The following is a 20,979-nucleotide window of genomic DNA, read 5'->3' as shown; positions in this document are numbered from 1 at the left end:
TTCTGCCATTATAAAAACATCTCAGCCTGAAGCGAGCAAAACCATTTGTATAAATTTATATTAGCTTTGCTTTCTGGCCAAAAATAAATAATTTAGGCCCCTACTTTCCTCATGTTTTGAACAGAGGATTTGCTGCTCATTTTCATAGATTTTAATGGCCCACAATCAAAATGGCAGATGTACAACTTCATGCAACAGGAATAGAGAGAGTTGTATATCCAAATTTGAAGATGACACCAAGTTAGGAGGCTCAGTAAGTTGTGTAGATGGGAGCAGGAAGTTGCAAAGGGACAGAGAGAAATTGAGTGTGAAAAAGTGAGTCTTTTATTCGTGGGAATGACTGAAAACCAAACAGTCATGATGCACCTGTAATTGTCGCCTATAACACGTCTCAAGTGGCTAACAAATTGCCTTTAGCAGGATAAGTGATGGAAACTTTTTAATCCAACTGTAAAGGGAAGGAAAGCTTATAAATCCCGCAGTGATGGGGTGGAAAGTTTTATAATCCAGCTGTGAAGGGATGGAGAGTTTTATCATCCAGCTGTGAAAGGATGGAAAGGTTTTAATCCAGCTGTGAAGGGATGGGAAGGTTGTAATCCAGCTGTGAAGGGATGGAGAGTTTTATAATCCAGCTGTGAAGGGATGGAGAGTTTTATAATCCAGCTGTGAAGGGATGGAGCGTTTTATAATCCAGCTGTGAAGGGATGGAGAGTTTTATAATCCAGCTGTGATGATGAATCCATCTTTCTGGGCGTATTCATCTAGGGTCGCATGGAGTCATGGGATCTTAAAAGTCCACCCGAACAAGCAAACAGGGCCTTGGTTTAAAGTCAGTGCCTCCAACAAGGAAAGAGGATGCAGAGACCAAGGCTGTATACAACTCAAGCATAACTTCCTCCCCTTTGTATTCCAGCCCCCCTTGAGATAAAGGCCGACTTTCCATTAGCCCTTTTGATTACTTTTTGTACCTGGGCACTAGCTTTTAGTGATGTGTATGCACAGACACCTAAATTCCTTTGGTTCTACGTCGTTCCTAGTCTCTCGCCATTTAGAAAATATTCCGATTTGTCATTCTCGGATCCAAAGTGGATGACCTCACACTTGCCCACACTGAACTCCATCTGCCTATTTTTTCACACTCACTTAATTTCTCTCTGTCCCTTTGCAACTTCCTGCTCCCATCTACACAACTTACTGTGCCTCCTAACTTGGTGTCATCTTCAAATTTGGATATGCAACTCTCTATTCTATCGTCCAAGTCATTAATGTAGAATCATAGAATGGTTACAGCACAGAAGGAGGCCATTCGGCCCATCGAGCCCATGCCGCCTTTTTGTAAGAGCAATCCAGTTAGTCCCATTCCCCCGCTCTTTCCCCGTAGTCCTGCAATTTTTTTCCCTTCAAGTATTTATCCAATTCCTTTTTGAAAGCCACGATTGAATCTGCTTCCACCACCCTTTCAGGCAGCGAATTCCAGATCATAACCACTTGCTGCGTTAAAATGTTTTTCCTCATGTCGCCTTTGGTTCTTTTGCCAATAACCTTAAATCTGTGTCCTCTGGTTCTCGACCCTCTGCCAATGGGAACAGTTTCTTTTTATTTACTTTATCTAAACCCTTCATGATTTTGAACACTTCTATCAAATCTCCTCTTAACCTTCTCTGCTCTAAGGAAAACAACCCCACCTTCTCCAGTCTATCCACGTAACTGAAGTCCCTCATCCCTGGAACCATTCTAGTAAATCTTTTCTGCACCCTCTCTAAGGTCTTCACATCCTTCTTAAAGTGCGGTGCCCAGAATTGGACAGGATACTCCAGCTGTGGCCGAACCAGTGTTTTATAGAGGTTCAAAATAACTTCCTTGCTTTTGTACTCTATGCCCAGGATCTCATATGCTTTTTTAAACGCTTTCTCATCCTGTCCTGCCACCTTCAAAAATTTATGCACATATACCCCCAGGTATCTCTGTTCCTGCACCCCCTTTAGAATTGTACCATTTAGTTTATATTGCCTCTCCTCATTCTTCCTGCCAAAATGTATCATTTCGCACTTCTCTGCATCAAATTTCCTCTGCCACGTGTCCACCTATTCCACCAGCCGGTCTATGTCCTCTTGAAGTCTATCACTATCCTCGTCACTGTTTACTACACTCCCAAGTTTTGTCTCATCTGCAGATTTTGAAATTGTGCCCTGTACACCCAAGTCAAAGTCATTAATATATATCAAAAAAAGCAGTAGTACCAACCCCGACTGTATACCTGCCACAAGTCCGAAAAACAACCGTTCACCACTGCTCTCTGTTTCCTGTCACTTAGCCACTTCCATATCCATGCTGCCACTGCCCCTATTATTCCATGGGCTTCAATTTTGCTGATGCATATGGTGAAAAACTGAGGCTCCAGTACAGATCCCTGGGGACACCACTGGTGTCACATCCCACCAATCAATGTACATTTCCTTTATCCCTACTCTCTGTCTCCTACCTCCCAACCAATTACCAACCCATGTCACTCGGTTACCTCCAATTCTGTGCACTTTTATATTCGATAATAATATCCTGTGGAACCTTATCAAATTCCTTCTGGAAGTCCATATGGACAACATCCGTAGACACTCCCCTATCCACCATGTTAGTGACCTCCTCAAAAAAATGCAACTAGATTAGTCAGACATGACCTGCCCTTCACAAATCCATGCTGACTCTCTTTAATCAGCTGATACTTGCCCATGTGCTCAATCACTCTGGCCCTGGTGATAGATTTCGGTAGTTTCTCCAAAGCTGACATTAATCTGTAGTTTTCTGGTTTCTCCTTTCTTAAATAATGATGTGACATTATGGTCACTATCCGCAACATGTTCCCTTACTGAAAGATTGTTAAACACGTGGGTAGCTAGTTTTCTCATGTTTTAAGACATACCAGCAGCGTTGACAGAAGAAACATAGATCGCTAAATTGGGCCATGTCGCACCCGTTGTTTCGGGACTACACGGCCTCTCTGACATTCAAGATGCCATCTTGGATGCGCACGCACGTTTCCAGCATGACGTGCGCTGGACGCCATCTTGGTATAGGAGTTAGCGCAGCCACAGATAACAAACACATGTAAAGTAGGGAGAAAATGGTTACAATCAGTGTACAACGCTGATTTAAAATTACACCATTTTGGGACTTAACGCTCAACTCAACACACAGTCTTAACCCCAACTATCTGAACGTGTCTTAGAGTGACTGGAGGACCCCCCACCAACGCTATTTAAAGGGACCATGTAGAATTTACAGGTTAGTGGCTAGATTATTGGATTATTGCTTCTGGCTGCCGAGACATTTGTAACTGTTTTTGGAGGTCTCCTATACTTGAATACTAGGACGCGGGGGCATAGCCTAACATTTAGAGCCAGGATGTGCAGGAGTGAAGTTAGGAAATGCTTCTACATGCAAAGGGTGGGATACGTTTGGAATGCTCTTCTGCAGACGGCATTTGATGCTAGCTCACTTGTGAATGTTAAATCTGAGATTGATAGATATCTGTGAACCAAGGGTATTAAGGGATATGGGGCTAAGGTGGGTATATGGAGTTAGGTCACAGGTCCACCATGATCTCACTGAATGGTTGGACAGGCTCGAGGGCCTAAATGCCACTGCCACTTGCTGCCTCCTGATATGCGCCACCTTCTCTTGTGCCTGGGTGATGTGCCTGTCATGGTTGAATAGCTGCCAGTGTGTGTGACCTGTGAGTTGTGGGTGGGCGGCTTGAAACAGTGGTAATGTGTAAGGGTGAGAGGAAGCACCTGATTGGAAGAGTTGAGTACTGATGGAAAGAGTTTGTTGGTATGTGGGTGATGGGGGTGTAGTGTGTGGTGCAGTTGGTAGGAGACGCCACTTGACAGTTGACCTCACTCACCTTGACCACTCATGTCAAAGCATTGAACTTCTTCCTGCACTGCATCCATGTTCATGATGCTGTGCGCCTGGCATTGACTTTGTCCCCCGCTGCCTCCCACTGCCTTTTGGATATATGTCTGGAGGGCCTCTTGCCCCCCCCCCCTCCTTCTGTCCAGCTCTTGCACCAAGGCATCCAGTGCATCAGCAGAGAACCTTGGTGCATGCTCTCTCACAGGCCTGGTACCAACTCAGATGGGCAGATTGGTGAGGTCTGGCGTGCTGATTGGAGGATGTGGGATTTAGTAGTGCGCAACCTTTATTCAATGTTTTAACATGACTGATCAGTGTGTAAACATAGGGATGGGACCTGCATCTGTGTTTTACGTGTGCGATGTCTGAGCTCCGTTCAGACTCCGTGCAGACAGTAGACTGTTATTTTCAGCAAATAACAGGTACCAGCTACCTTTAAGAGATTTCTAAGAAACATCCTCCCTTTAAGAGATTGTGCTTCCCCTGGTGGTGGTAAGTGCAAATTGTATTGATTCCACGTACAAGGCCGAGAATGGAACCCTGTGCAAGGGTCATTGGGTGCGGGGTAATAGCGCATCATGCTACCCGCGCCCAAAAACGGCCCTTATCCAATTTCCCCCCCCCCAACAGACTTGCATAGTTTGTGCCTGACTCAGAATGTCTGTTACTACTAGCTCCAGAAATATGAAGCTGATTCTCTGGCAAGTAATATTTAAAATAAGATAAAAAGAGATAGGAATGAGCCAAGGTTGCTGACTGGTCATGTACAAAGACAAATATAATGTAAACAATAATGTTTCTACTATCTTAAGGCATTTAATACTCAACTAAACAGGGTTAAGTACAAAGAACAGCTAGAGAAAATGAAAGTTGCTATGAGACCAGCTAAAAGGATAATGGAAAAGAGGATTGTGGATAATTGTGGAAGCAATGGAAAAAACCTTTTCAGTTATGTGAAGAGTCAGAGGATTGGGCCATTGAAGGATGCTCACGCTCAGGTTACGAAAGACTCACGGGTATGGCAGAAATAATAAATTAATACTTTGCATCGGTCTTCACTCTTGAAGACGATGCTCGACTGTTACAATTTAATGATGTTAATAATAAAACTAGTAATATGAACACAGATGAACATATTGATTTAGATAGAATTAAGAACCTGAAAATAGATAGAGCAGCCACGATGTATAATATCCACCCGAGAGTCCTCGGGGAGATGGGACACGTGCTGTGCGAGCCCCTCGCCCGTATCTTTAATAGCTCACTGCACTCTGGGACGGTTCCGGTAGATTAGAAGGAAGCTAATGTTGTCCCCATCTTTAAGAAAGGACCCAAGACAGACCCAGGTAACTATAGGCTCATCAGTTTGACATCAGTAATAGTAAAAATGCTTGAGGGTATCATTAGGGATGTAACATAGGTCAATGTGGAAAGAGAGGGGCATATTGGGAACACCCAACGTGGCTTCAAAAAAAGTCATGTCTAACAAATTTGATTATATTTTTTGAAGAAGTCACCAAGATGGTGGATGCGGGAAGCCCAGTAGACATTGTCTACTTAGACTTCCTAAAAGCTTTCGACAAGTTACCGCACAAGAGGCTTCTCTACAAGATCGAAGCCTCTGGTATTAGTGGTAATATATTGAACTGGATGGTGAACTGACTGGAAGCCTGTAGGCAGTAAGTAGTTGTAGGTGGATTTGGATCTATTTGGAGACCAGGCACCAGTGGTGTCCCGCAGGGATCGGTGTTGGGACCATTGCTCTTTACTATTTTTATTAATGATCTAGATGTAGGTGTTGGGGTGTTGAGGGTATGTTCTGGAAATTTGCAGATGATACCAAGATCTGTGTGAGTGTCAGGACTGTAGACGATACTCAACTGCTTCAGGCAGATCTTGAAGTGTTGGGGGACTGGGTTTGTGACCGGCAAATGAAGTTTAATTTGGAAAAATGCAGTGTTATGCATGTGGGCAGGACAAATGCTCAACATACATACACCCTTCAGGGGAAAGCATTAAAGCAGGTGGAGAAAGAGATCTGGGTGTTCTAGTGCATAGGTCTCTAAAGGTTCATGAGCAATGTTGTGAAGTGATAGCTAGAGCAAATAGGGTGTTGGGGTGTATTTATAGCACAATTGACTATAAGACTAAGCATATTATTTTGTCCTTGTACAAGACCTTGGTCAGGTCTCAGTTGGAATACTGTGTCCAGTTTTGGTCTCCTCACATGGTCGGTGATATTGAGGCTTTGGAAAGGGTGCAGAGGAGGGCCACTAGATAATTCCCAGTTTAAAGCATCTTAGTTATCAAGATGGGCTAAAAGAGCTGGGACTCGACTCTTCAGAGAAGCGTCGACTTAGGAGTGATCTGATCGAGGTTTACATGATGATGAAAGGAATAGATTGTGTTCCAGTTGACAGTTTGTTCCAATTGATGTGGTGTATATGGACTTTCAAAAGGCGTTTGATAAAGTACCGCATGGTGGGCTTATCATCAAGATTGCGGCCCATGGAATAAAGAGGGCAGTCGCAACATGGATACAGAATTGGCTAAATGACAGGAAACAGAGAGTAGTGGTGAACGGTTGTTTTTCGTACTGGAGGGAGGTGTACAGTGGTGTTCCCCAGGGGTCGGTGCTGGGACCACTGCTTTTCTTGATATATATTAATGATTTGGACTTGGGTGTACAGGGCACAAATTCAAAATTTGCTGATGACACAAAACTTGGAAGGGTAGTAAACAGTGAGGAGGATAGTGATAGACTTCAAAAGGTTATAGACAGCCTGGTGGCATGGGCGGACACGTGGCAGATGAAATTTAACGCAGAAAAATGTGTAGGAAGAACGAGGAGAGGCAATATAACCTAGAGGGCACAATTATAAAAGGGATACAGGAACAGAGAGATCTGGGGGTAAATGTGCACTAATTGTTGAAGGTGGCAGCGCAGGTTGAGAAAGTGGTTAAAAAAGCATACGGGATCCTGGGCTTTATAAATAGAGGTATAGAGTACAAAAGTATGGCAGTCATGATGAACCTTTATAAAACACTGGTTCAGCCACAACTGGAGTATTGTGTCCGGTTCTGGGTACGCACTTTAGGAAAGATGTGAAGGCCTTAGAGAGGGTGCAGAATAGATTTACTAGAATGATTCCAGGGATGAGGGACTTTAGTTACGGGGATAGACTGGAGAAGCTGGGGTTGTTCTCCTTGGAACAGAGAAGATTGAGAGGAGATTTGATAGAGGTATTTAAAATCATGAAGGGTCTAGACAGAGTAGATAGAGAGAAACTGTTCCCATTGGTGGAAGGGTGAAGTACCAGAGGACATAACTTTAAGGTGATTGGCAAAAGAACCAAAGGTGACATGAGGAAATATTTTTTGCACAGCGAGTGGTTAGGATCTGGAATGCACTGCTCGAGGGGGTGGTGGAGGCAGATTCAATCATAGCTTTCAAATGGGAACTGGATAAGTACTTGAAAGGAAAAAATTTGCAGGGCTTCGGGGATAGGGCAGGGGAGTGGGACTAGCTGGATTGCTCTTGCACAGAGCCAGCACGGACTCGATGGGCCGAATGGCCTCCTTCCGTGCTGTAATCTTTCTATGATTCTAAATACGTTAGGGCGAACCAGGGGTCACAATTTTGAGTTGTACAAGATCAGATCGAGGTTAGATGCCAGAGAATAGTGGACCTCTGGAATGGGCTGCCGCTCATGTGGTAAATGCCAATTCGCTGAATTGCTTCAAGCGAAAGCTGAACCTGTTTCTGGCTGGGGCGGAGATCACCTCTTACAAAAGGTAGGTAATGTAATGCATAGAATTATCAGGGCCATAGCGATCTCCTGGACTAGTTTCGATCGCCAAACGGGTAGGAGAGGAATTTCCCAGATTTTTTCCACCCAAATTGGCCTGGGCTTTTATCTGGTTTCTCGCCTCTCCCAGGAGATGGTATGGTTTGGGGTGGAGAGTGTATATGTTGTGATACACAAGGTATCACAATTGTGTGGGACAGGCTGGATGGACCAGAGGGTCTTTTCCTGCCCGGCACTGTTCGTATGTTCGTAGTTTCAAGCATGTAACACAGTGAAAGAGCTCCCGTTTCACCCCTCAGCTGATTTTGTTTCACTCTCATGGTTATGATCCTTGGTTATGTTTCACTATCATGGCACATTCCCAGATAGCTGTTCTCTGGTTTTGTTTAATCTTTAAAGAAATTAAACATAACTCACATTGTCAACTATGAATTAAAAAACATTGACTGTGGTTCACTGAGAACTATTAGAAATGTATTACAAGTCTATTACAGGTTCAATCACTCTACAGCAGATACCTATCTATACGAATACTAATATCTTTGAGTTGGCAACACTATCATGCACCCCACTCCATTGAAATCATTGGTAACGCTTGTTATTCTTGCATGTTCCAGAGGTGGGGCTGTAGCCTCTCTTAAGAAAACAATATCATCGGTACTCCTGTTATTCTTACTTACTCCAGAGGTGGCGCTGTAACCCAGCTCAGCCTGTTACAACAAACACAGTGGAACAAACACATCATTTCCTCTGGCTAGCCTTGAGCAAGGCCATGGGGGATTCACCAGTAATACATTAAAAGTCTTGAATATGGTGCACACTTCCAGCAAATGTCACACCTACCTCCTGTCACATTTCAGCAAGCACACTTTCATTGTCACACTTTCGCTGTCACACTTTGTTGATTGGGTCAAAGTAAAACAGCAGCAAATTAGAATTAGTCGGGAATGTAGGAATGAGGAAGATGAGGAAAATTGGTAGAAAACTATCAGGGAGGATCTATGATTCACTGACTCACCATGTGCAATGCCACGGGAGATTTGCTAGTGCTACGAGATCATGTGTGAAGTCAGACTGTGGTCAGCAGTTTTAGTAACCAAGTAACTGACCACATGAAATGGTTCTACAAACTTTGGATGACATCAGGGAATCCTCATTCACTAACTGAGCACATCAGAAAATCCTGGGCAAACTGCCTCACCACTGTCCCCCCACCCCCCCACTCTGCACTTTGGGAAATCCTAGGCATGTTGCCCGGGCCCCTGCATATTGCAAAGTGGTGGGAAAATTGCTCCACCTCCCCCACCCTCCCCCTGTTGTGCATTTTGGGAAATCCTGGGCATGCTGCCCATCATTTCTCGATATGTTACAGCTGGCAGGGCAAGTCTTCCCACTGGCAGCATGTACTGAAAGAGCAGCTCACTGCTGTGGGCTTTAACCATTCTGGCAGGAACATGTTCATGAACATTGACAGCTAAATAGACTTGGCTATTAAAGGCTGCGTTAAATGGTGCACAAGTGCATCTGGTGCTTTGACAGATATGCAAGACATAGACATTTACTACACATTGCTCTGGGTTATTTTACTCACATGTGACACAGCCCTGTCTTTTCTTACCAATACAATTGAACATTGAGCATTTTACTGTTGTTATAACCTCCCGTGAGCTTTTGATGGATCGATAATACAGTAAAGAAGTGTAAGGTACTATCCTCCTTGGGTGGGAAGTGAACAGCATCTCTGGGGTCAAGGTGGCTCCAAGATGACACATCTGATCATGGAAACTCCGAACCGAGTCAACTGTCCATGGTAGACTCAGTCCAATAAAAGAAAGCAGAAAAGAAGACTTGTACTAAAAATTGATGAAGAGTTGGTACTAGAAAGGCTAGCTGTACTTAAAGTAGATAAGTCACCCGATCCGGATGGGTTGTATCCTAGGTTGCTGAGGGAAGTAAGGGTGGAAATTGCAGAGGTGCTGGCCATAATCTTCCAATCCTCCTTAAATACGGGGGTGGTGCCAGAGGACTGGAGAATTGCAAATGTTACATCCTTGTTCAAAAAAGGGTTAAGGATAAACCCAGCAACTACAGGCCAGTCAGTTAACCTCGGTGGTGGGGAAACTTTTAGAAACGATAATCCAGGACAGAATTAACAGTCATTTGGACAAGTGTGGACTGATTAGGGAAAGCGAGCACGGATTTGTTAAAGGCAAATCATGTTTAACTAATTTGATAGAGTTTTTAGATTAGGTAACAGAGAGGGTAGATGAGGGCAATGCAGTTGATGTGGTGTATATGGACTTTCAAAAGGCGTTTGATAAAGTGCCACATAATAAGCTTATCATCAACTTTGAAGCCCATGGAATAAAAGGGGGCAGTCGCAACATGGATACAAAATTGGCTGAATAACAGGAAACAGAGAGTAGTGGTGAACGGTTGTTTTTCGGACTGGAGGGAGGTGTACAGTGGTGTTCCCCAGGGGTCAGTGCTGGGACCACTGCTTTTCCTAATATATATTAATGACTTGGACTTGGGTGTACAGGGCACAATTTCCAAATATGCAGATGACACAAAACTTGGGAGTGTAATGAACAGTTAGGAGGATAGTGATAGACTTCAAGAGGATATAGACAGGCTGGTGGCATGGGCGGTCACGTGGCAGATGAAACTTAACGCAGAAAAATGCAAAGTGATACATTTCGGTAGGAAGAACGAGGAGAAGCAATGTAAACTAAATGGCACAATTCTAAAAGGGGTACAGGAACAGAGAGATCTGGGGGTATATGTGCACTAATTGTTGAAGGTGGTAGGGCAGGTTGAGAAAGCGGTTAAAAAAGCATACGGGATCCTGGGCTTTATAAATAGAGGCATAGAGTACAAAAGGAAGGAAGTCATGATAAACCTTTATAAAACTCTGGTTCAGCCACAACTGGAGTATTGTGTCCAGTTCTGGACACCGTACTTCAGGAAAGATGTGAAGGCCTTAGAGAGAGGGTGCAGAAGAGATTTACTAGAATGATTCCAGGGATGAGGGACTTTAGTTACGCGAATAGATTGGAGAAGCTGGGATTGTTCTCCTTGGAACAGAGAAGGTTGAGAGGAGATTTGATAGAGGAATTCAAAATCATGAAGGGGCTGGACAGAGTAGATAGAGAGAAACTCTCCATTGGCAGAAGGGTCAAGAACCTGAGGACATAGATTTAAGTAGATTCAATCATGGCCTTCAAAAGGGAAATGGATAAGTACTTGAAAGGAAAACATTTGCAGGGCTATGGGGATAGGGCGGGGGAGTGGGACTAGCTGGATTGCTCTTGCATAGAGCCAGCACGGACTCGATGGGCCGAATGGCCTCCTTCTGTTCTATGATTTTATGATTTATATAGCACCTTTCATGACCTCAGGATGTTCCAAAGTGCTTTACAGCCAATGAAGTACTTTTGAAGTGTAGTCACTGTTGTAATGTAGGAAGCGCGGCCGCCAATTTGCAAACAACCTGGTCCCACAAACAACAATGAAATAAATTGATATTGGTTGAGGGATAAATATTGGCCAGGACACCGGGGAGAACTCCCCAGCTTCGTGAGATCTTTTACGTCCACGTGAGAGGGCAGAAAAGGGCCTTGGTTTAACCTCTCATCTGAAAGACGGCACCTCCAACAGTGCAGCACTCCCTCAGTACTGCTCTGAAGTGTCAGCCTAGATTATGTGCTCAAGTCCCTCGAGTGGGGTTTGAACCTACAATGTTCTGACCCACAATACCTGAACCAGATAGCCCTGCAGTATCCTTGAGCACTGTGAATGATTAACCAGCCAACCTGTATCCCTAATGGACCTGGAGGAGTAGCCCTGTCACTGCATGCCAGGATTCTTCCCATCCAGCTCCATATAATGCTGCAAGCCAGTGCCTCAACAGGTAGGATGGTCCCAGGTGGACCAGCAATGGGAAGGTCACCAATGCTTAGTATTGGTAATCTGTGCGTTTTTAACTGGTTGCACTGCAGCTGTACCCCTGTGCACACTTGGGGAGTTCTAAACCTTGGTCCTGTCAACCTGTGCCTAGGCTCTCGGGACTTGGGTAACTGGGATGGGTTCCTCACGGAAGAGGGTATGCACTCCATATTTGGCATGTGCACTCCCGGGTCAGATATACCACAGCCAATGACAGCATGGTGCACTCCCGGGTCAGATATACCACAGCCAATGACAGCATGGTGCACTCCCGGGTCAGATATACCACAGCCAATGACAGCATGGTGCACTCCCGGGTCAGATATACCACAGCCAATGACAGCATGGTGCACTCCCGGGTCAGATATACCACAGTCAATGACAGCATGGTGCACTCTCGGGTCAGATATACCACAGCCAATGACAGCATGGTGCACTCCCGGGTCAGATATACCACAGCCAATGACAGCATGGTGCACTCCCGGGTCAGATATACCACAGTCAATGACAGCATGGTGCACTCCCGGGTCAGATATACCACAGCCAATGACAGCATGGTGCACTCCCGGGTCAGATATACCACAACCAATGACAGCATGGTGCACTCCCAGGTCAGATATACCACAGCCAATGTCAGCATGGTGCACTCCCGGGTCAGATATACGACAGCCAATGACAGCATGGTGCACTCTCAGGTCAGATATACCACAACCAATGACAGCATGGTGCACTCTCGGGTCAGATATACCACAGCCAATGACAGCATGGTGCACTCCAGGGTCAGATATACCACAACCAATGACAGCATGGTGCACTCCCGGGTCAGATATACCACAGCCAATGACAGCATGGTGCACTCCCGGGTCAGATATACCACAGCCAATGACAGCATGGTGCACTCCAGGGTCAGATATACCACAGTCAATGACAGCATGGTGCACTCCAGGGTCAGATATACCACAGCCAATGACAGCATGCTGCACTCTCGGGTCAGATATACCACAGCCAATGACAGCATGGTGCACTCCCGGGTCAGATATACCACAGCCAATGACAGCATGCTGCACTCTCGGGTCAGATATACCACAGCCAATGACAGCATGGTGCACTCCCGGGTCAGATATACCACAGCCAATGACAGCATGCTGCACTCTCGGGTCAGATATACCACAGCCAATGACAGCATGCTGCACTCTCGGGTCAGATATACCACAGCCAATGACAGCATGCTGCACTCCAGGGTCAGATATACCACAGCCAATGACAGCATGGTGCACTCCAGGGTCAGATATACCACAGTCAATGTCAGCATGGTGCACTCCAGGGTCAGATATACCACAGCCAATGACAGCATGCTGCACTCTCGGGTCAGATATACCACAGCCAATGACAGCATGGTGCACTCCCAGGTCAGATATACCACAGCCAATGACAGCATGCTGCACTCCAGGGTCAGATATACCACAACCAATGTCAGCATGGTGCACTCCAGGGTCAGATATACCACAGCCAATGACAGCATGGTGCACTCCAGGGTCAGATATACCACAGCCAATGACAGCATGGTGCACTCCCAGGTCAGATATACCACAGCCAATGACAGCATGCTGCACTCCAGGGTCAGATATACCACAACCAATGTCAGCATGGTGCACTCCAGGGTCAGATATACCACAGCCAATGACAGCATGGTGCACTCCAGGGTCAGATATACCACAGCTAATGACAGCATGGTGCACTCCCGGGTCAGATATACCACAACCAATGTCAGCATGGTGCACTCCCGGGTCAGATATACCACAGCCAATGACAGCATGGTGCACTCCCGGGTCAGATATACCACAGTCAATGACAGCATGGTGCACTCTCGGGTCAGATATACCACAGTCAATGACAGCATGGTGCACTCCAGGGTCAGATATACCACAGCCAATGACAGCATGGTGCACTCCCGGGTCAGATATACCACAGTCAATGACAGCATGGTGCACTCCAGGGTCAGATATACCACAGCCAATGACAGCATGGTGCACTCTCGGGTCAGATTAACCACAGTCAATGACAGCATGGTGCACTCCAGGGTCAGATATACCACAGCCAATGTCAGCATGGTGCACTCCAGGGTCAGATATACCACAGCCAATGACAGCATGGTGCACTCCCAGGTCAGATATACCACAGCCAATGACAGCATGGTGCACTCCCGGGTCAGATATACCACAACCAATGACAGCATGGTGCACTCTCGGGTCAGATATACCACAACCAATGACAGCATGGTGCACTCCCAGGTCAGATATACCACAGCCAATGTCAGCATGGTGCACTCCCGGGTCAGATATACGACAGCCAATGACAGCATGGTGCACTCTCAGGTCAGATATACCACAACTAATGACAGCATGGTGCACTCCCGGGTCAGATATACCACAGCCAATGACAGCATGGTGCACTCCAGGGTCAGATATACCACAACCAATGACAGCATGGTGCACTCCCGGGTCAGATATACCACAGCCAATGACAGCATGGTGCACTCCCGGGTCAGATATACCACAGCCAATGACAGCATGGTGCACTCCAGGGTCAGATATACCACAGTCAATGACAGCATGGTGCACTCCAGGGTCAGATATACCACAGCCAATGACAGCATGCTGCACTCTCGGGTCAGATATACCACAGCCAATGACAGCATGGTGCACTCCCGGGTCAGATATACCACAGCCAATGACAGCATGCTGCACTCTCGGGTCAGATATACCACAGCCAATGACAGCATGGTGCACTCCCGGGTCAGATATACCACAGCCAATGACAGCATGCTGCACTCTCGGGTCAGATATACCACAGCCAATGACAGCATGCTGCACTCTCGGGTCAGATATACCACAGCCAATGACAGCATGCTGCACTCCAGGGTCAGATATACCACAGCCAATGACAGCATGGTGCACTCCAGGGTCAGATATACCACAGTCAATGTCAGCATGGTGCACTCCAGGGTCAGATATACCACAGCCAATGACAGCATGCTGCACTCTCGGGTCAGATATACCACAGCCAATGACAGCATGGTGCACTCCCAGGTCAGATATACCACAGCCAATGACAGCATGGTGCACTCCCGGGTCAGATATACCACAGCCAATGACAGCATGGTGCACTCCAGGGTCAGATATACCACAGTCAATGACAGCATGGTGCACTCCAGGGTCAGATATACCACAGCCAATGACAGCATGCTGCACTCTCGGGTCAGATATACCACAGCCAATGACAGCATGGTGCACTCCCGGGTCAGATATACCACAGCCAATGACAGCATGCTGCACTCTCGGGTCAGATATACCACAGCCAATGACAGCATGGTGCACTCCCGGGTCAGATATACCACAGCCAATGACAGCATGCTGCACTCTCGGGTCAGATATACCACAGCCAATGACAGCATGGTGCACTCCCGGGTCAGATATACCACAGCCAATGACAGCATGCTGCACTCTCGGGTCAGATATACCACAGCCAATGACAGCATGCTGCACTCTCGGGTCAGATATACCACAGCCAATGACAGCATGCTGCACTCCAGGGTCAGATATACCACAGCCAATGACAGCATGGTGCACTCCAGGGTCAGATATACCACAGTCAATGTCAGCATGGTGCACTCCAGGGTCAGATATACCACAGCCAATGACAGCATGCTGCACTCTCGGGTCAGATATACCACAGCCAATGACAGCATGGTGCACTCCCAGGTCAGATATACCACAGCCAATGACAGCATGCTGCACTCCAGGGTCAGATATACCACAACCAATGTCAGCATGGTGCACTCCAGGGTCAGATATACCACAGCCAATGACAGCATGGTGCACTCCAGGGTCAGATATACCACAGCTAATGACAGCATGGTGCACTCCCGGGTCAGATATACCACAACCAATGTCAGCATGGTGCACTCCCGGGTCAGATATACCACAACCAATGACAGCATGGTGCACTCTCAGGTCAGATATACCACAACCAATGTCAGCATGGTGCACTCTCGGGTCAGATATACCACAGCCAATGACAGCATGGTGCACTCCCGGGTCAGATATACCACAGCCAATGACAGCATGGTGCACTCCCGGGTCAGATATACCACAGCCAATGACAGCATGCTGCACTCCAGGGTCAGATATACCACAACCAATGTCAGCATGGTGCACTCCCGGGTCAGATATACCACAGCCAATGGCAGCATGGTGCACTCCAGGGTCAGATATACCACAGCCAATGTCAGCATGGTGCACTCTCGGGTCAGATATACCACAGCCAATGACAGCATGGTGCACTCCCGGGTCAGATATACCACAACCAATGACAGCATGGTGCACTCCAGGGTCAGATATACCACAGCCAATGACAGCATGGTGCACTCCCGGGTCAGATATACCACAACCAATGACAGCATGGTGCACTCCCGGGTCAGATATACCACAGCCAATGACAGCATGGTGCACTCCAGGGTCAGATATACCACAGCCAATGTCAGCATGGTGCACTCTCGGGTCAGATATACCACAACCAATGACAGCATGGTGCACTCCAGGGTCAGATATACCACAGCCAATGTCAGCATGGTGCACTCTCGGGTCAGATATACCACAACCAATGACAGCATGGTGCACTCCAGGGTCAGATATACCACAGCCAATGACAGCATGGTGCACTCCCGGGTCAGATATACCACAACTAGTTGTGAGTTTGAAGTTCTTTGACTCACCACAACAACGTGCCTTCACCCCAATTTCACCAGTGTTAGTTCTAGTTTTTGCATTTCCTTCGCCAACTGCTCCCTGTGGTTTTTCTGAGTGAGATTGGTGCCAGTTAACACCAAACTAGGTGCAGCTTTGTGCTGTGGCCCCAAATCCAACCAGCACTCAGCTGAAGCTGTCCAAACCCTCAGTTCTCTTCCAGCCAGCAGGGTAGGGAGAGGTCCTGTCCAACAGTGTAGGTGCATTTAAATGCAAGTCCCAGAGGTGAACGAACAGGATGCTTGTCTCATTGTACAACCCGATTTACAATAAAATAACTTTATCTAAGACCGGAACAAGTCTTTGGAACACTGAACATGTGCGGCTTCGGTTTTAGTTGTACGATACAACTAATATAATGATTCCAAATGGATCAACAGTTAATTTCAGGAAGACTAATGATTGTAGCCTCTGGTGTTTGACAGCTTTACGATTCAGGCCAGCAGCTGAAGTACTTACACTGTACATTATTATCCTCTAACACCACCTCAGCCTGACCTTACAGGGATCCAGACATTCCCCAGAATTTAATAAAATTCCACTCTCCTACATTGAAAAATGCATTCTAAATGCAAGATTTCGAGTAATTAATGAAATTGAGTTTTTGACCTTTAAAGGTGAATGTACCTTTTTTATATACACACACACATTTGATTCTAAATACTATGAGTGATCTGTTGCTGTGTTGGGGAGATGAGGAGAAACATTTTTACGTAGAGAGTTGTTATGATCTGAATGCAATGCCTGAAAGGGTGGTGGAAGCAGATTCAATAGTGACTTTCAAAAGAGAATTGGATATATACTTGAAAATAAATATTTTGCAGGGCCATGGGGAAAGAGCAGGGGAGTGGGACTAATTGGATAGCTCTTTCAAAGAGCCGGCATTGGTACGATGGGCCGAATGGCCCCCTTCTGTGCCATTTGATTCTATGATTTTATGCGGGCATTGCTGACAAGGCCATGCTTTATTGCCCATCCCTAGTTGCCCTGAGAAGGTGGTGATGGTCCAAATTCTTAGCAGTTTGATAAAAACCAAACGGCCTCCTTCTGTGCTGTGTGATTTTATGAGGGTCCCATTTTATAAGATGATGCTGCCAACTGGAGGCTTCGTCTGCCAGCAGCATTGATCAGAAGCTGGGTATTGCCCACGGTTCTCAGCCCCAGGACAGAACTTACTCCTTAATAACTGTTGGCATCGTGAAAAAGGTGCTATTGTATTGTCTTCATTTAATGAATTCCAGCAAAGAGAAGATAAATATAGCCAGCTTGTATTTTTCTTAAAACTGCTTCGCAACTTTCAAGAAACCATGATTCATGAAGAAAGTAAATACTTTGGACTGAGACAAAAATCTGTTGCAATTATCCACTGATCAGGGGCAAGGGAGATTACTGGTTTGAGCTTTGCTCATTTTAAATCTGTGTCTCTCCTTCCGTGTTCACAATCTAAATGGAATAGTTTGTTTACATTTACATGAATTCAGCTCAGCATTTTAAAGACCCACTCCATGCCTCCCTCAATCTTTAGCTCTGCTCATCTCTCCTCCTAACTGACAGCCCCAAGTCCCAGAGTTATCATTGCTGCTCTACTCTCATTCCTTTCCAATGCACCAACTGGTGGGGTGCACAACACCATCGGAGCTCCTGGCAAGGAGCGATGCCCGTAGGGAGTGCCAGCTGGGTACTTGTGAGCCTAAGGGGGGCATAAATATAAAGAAAACCACTAACAGATCAAATAAAGAATTTAGGAGGTATTTCTTTACATAGCGAGCAGTGAGAATGTGGAACTCGCTGCCACGTGGAGTGGTTGGAGCAGAGAGCATTGATGCATTGATTACAGGGAGGCTCGATGCATAAATGATGGAGAATGGAAAAGCGGGATACAAGGGGCAGGGTAAGAGGAGGTAATGAGGGTGGGAGGAGGCTCATGTGGAGTATAATCACTGACACAGACCTGTTGGGCCGAATGGCCTGTTTCTGTCCTGTGCATTCTATGTAACAAATGTACTACAGAATTAATTCACATTAATTCACGGAAATGCATATTTGCAATTTTTACTGCCAGTTGTATAATAAAAATTAAGCAAGTGGAATGAATGGTACTAATCAGTGAGGTGCAATGGAGTGCAGTAACATCTATTGACCTGAGTGGCACTGTACCACTGCCCTTGCAGCTTCTGCCTCCTGTAATAAATTCACTGGCCATACAGTAGAGGTGAAATGAAAACCTGATGCTGTTCCAAATAAATATATGACTCTGTCTATCAGTGCAGGGCATAATTCAACTACAAAGGCATCAGTGCTGCTCGTACACCGTGTATTTACTGATCCAAGTGAGAAAAGTAGGAAATCGCCCCTGTTTCAATTAAATAATAGTCATCCATCATAACGTTTGGAAAGATAAAGTATAATTCAACCAACCCGTATCAGAGGCACTGCCTGTTGCATACAATTACATTGTGTGTGTTACTAAATCCCCACAAAATCAAGCAAAATAAACTGGCTGGCAATGAGATTGGCTGTAGGAAGGGGTCATTAGGCCAGTTGAGCCGAATGGCCTTTACTGTGCTGTACATTCTATCTAATGATATTGGATGTTTACACTTTAAGTCACAGTGATTATTACACACATTATTTTTATTGTGTTAAAGGCATCTAATTTTTGGAAGTAAGCAGAAAAGTGTCTGTTGCTCTAAACATGGTGTAAGGCCCAGAGCCTCCATTCTCCATTGCTTTAGCTCTGTAGAGATAACAGTCATGTTCAAGCAGTCATAAAACTGACAGTGTCTTAGTTACCTACCCAATGAAACACTAGAGAGATTATTCTATAAAACTGATGTAGCACGATTGGCACTGACAACAGTGCACTGTTAATTAATGGTCTCTCTTCTGAACAAGGCTTTGTGTGATAGATTTTCCTTTGCATTAGCCAGCCGGAATTTAAAATACTTTCCTTCCTTGTTTAATTATTTCTCCTTAGTTTATTGATCCTGTTCCACATACTGTAGAAAGCCATTCAGAGTCTTATATATGCCATCACTCTTTTGTAAGATAGACTTGCACAGATGATTAAACTTGCAGATTTTGAAATGTACTACAGCAAGTTTTTTTAGTTCCATTTCACCCCCCCATTTTAAGCATTTTTGTGCATTTTAAATTCTCCTGAGCCACACGTCACTTATTGACTGGGGTCCAGCACGCAGTTCTATCCCTCTATTGCTTCTTGAACCAATCCACAGCCTATGGGTGAGTGCAAGTGTGCCAGAGGTGGCTTCCTCCTCTGATTTCTCATCCCTCCCTATTGGCTATTACTTAGCCTCTGATCAGCACCTCCCCCAGCAGTGTGGTTTAGGTCGGCAACTAACCACGTGGGAAATGCCAGCCACAACACTGTGTATGAGCAATCTATGGTGCAGCACATCAGAACACTGCCAGACTTCCCTTCATGCCTGTATTCTTCAAGCACGCTGCACAATTAATTTAACAAACCTGGTCACTCAAAAACCTCATTTATAAATATTGCAACATATTACTTAGGCCATTGCTATCAGTATTGTATACGTGAGGAAGACTCTGTCCTAACGTGGCAAATTATTTTTTTTACAGTCCTGTTATGTGAACATGAGGAGTTCTAAGTGTTTTGTAATATTTTGCATTCGGGCGAGTTGTTTAAACCTACGTGTGTTTAAATAACAAGGTCGGACTACTCCACAAAACTCAAACCATTCCATCCAATCAATTAAATATAGAACTTGTTTTCATCGGCTATTCAAACAAATATATAATTATATATGAAATAAAACATTCAAATTGTGGGAAAAGCAGGAGGAACTTCATAATATAATTCTCAGATAATATGCTAAAATTAAAAACTGCAGGCTATATGAATTTAGATACTATAAATAACAATTATTTACTTAAAATGAGTGTCTTCCAATCCACATGCTTTTGTCCCTTTTGATATTTTAGACTATCATTTTACTGTGTCAATATTACACAGAATATACTGCTGGAAAATTACCCCCTCCCCCTTCCCAACTTCCTTTAATGTTTGAAATAATTTGTGGTAAACACAATATTACAAGAATTAAATAACCCTCATTTTGTTTAGCGAACTTTAAAATGAGGGATGATACCATTTCATCTCATACACCCAGTGCCAACACGACACACGTCCAGTGGTAGGGGGAAGGGTACATTGCAGATCTCCTGGTACTGATGTGGCTTTGGCCTCTGAAAATCAGTATCAATGTGGCATGCCTGTTCCCCATCCCATCTGTTATAGTAACATAAGGAACAGGAGGAGGCCATTCAGCCCCTCAAGCCTATTCCACCATTCAATTAGATCATGGCTGATCTTTATCTCAACTCCACTTAAACGCCTTTGATCCATATCCCTCGATACCCTTGCCTAACGAAGATCTATCAACTCAGTCTTGAAAGCTTTAATTGACCCAGCATGCAGAGCCTTTTGGGGGAGAGAGTTCCAGATTCCCACTACCCTTTGT

General features: G+C 45.3%; 2 protein-coding genes across 2 annotated transcripts in view; one reads left to right on the top strand and one right to left on the bottom strand.

Annotated features, from left to right (window-relative positions):
* The window catches only part of LOC137340214 (catenin alpha-3-like), a 1,497,032-nt gene that overhangs the window by 681,441 nt on the left and 794,612 nt on the right, over positions 1-20,979 (top strand). The window lies entirely within an intron of this gene.
* Positions 1-20,979, bottom strand: part of LOC137340213 (leucine-rich repeat transmembrane neuronal protein 3-like) — a 311,955-nt gene that overhangs the window by 287,763 nt on the left and 3,213 nt on the right. The window lies entirely within an intron of this gene.

The sequence above is a fragment of the Heptranchias perlo genome, chromosome 21, assembly GCF_035084215.1.
Source record: "Heptranchias perlo isolate sHepPer1 chromosome 21, sHepPer1.hap1, whole genome shotgun sequence".
Classification (NCBI taxonomy): domain Eukaryota; kingdom Metazoa; phylum Chordata; class Chondrichthyes; order Hexanchiformes; family Hexanchidae; genus Heptranchias; species Heptranchias perlo.
The sequence above is the reverse complement of the archived record's forward strand: the minus strand, read 5'-3'. Positions and strand labels throughout refer to the sequence as shown.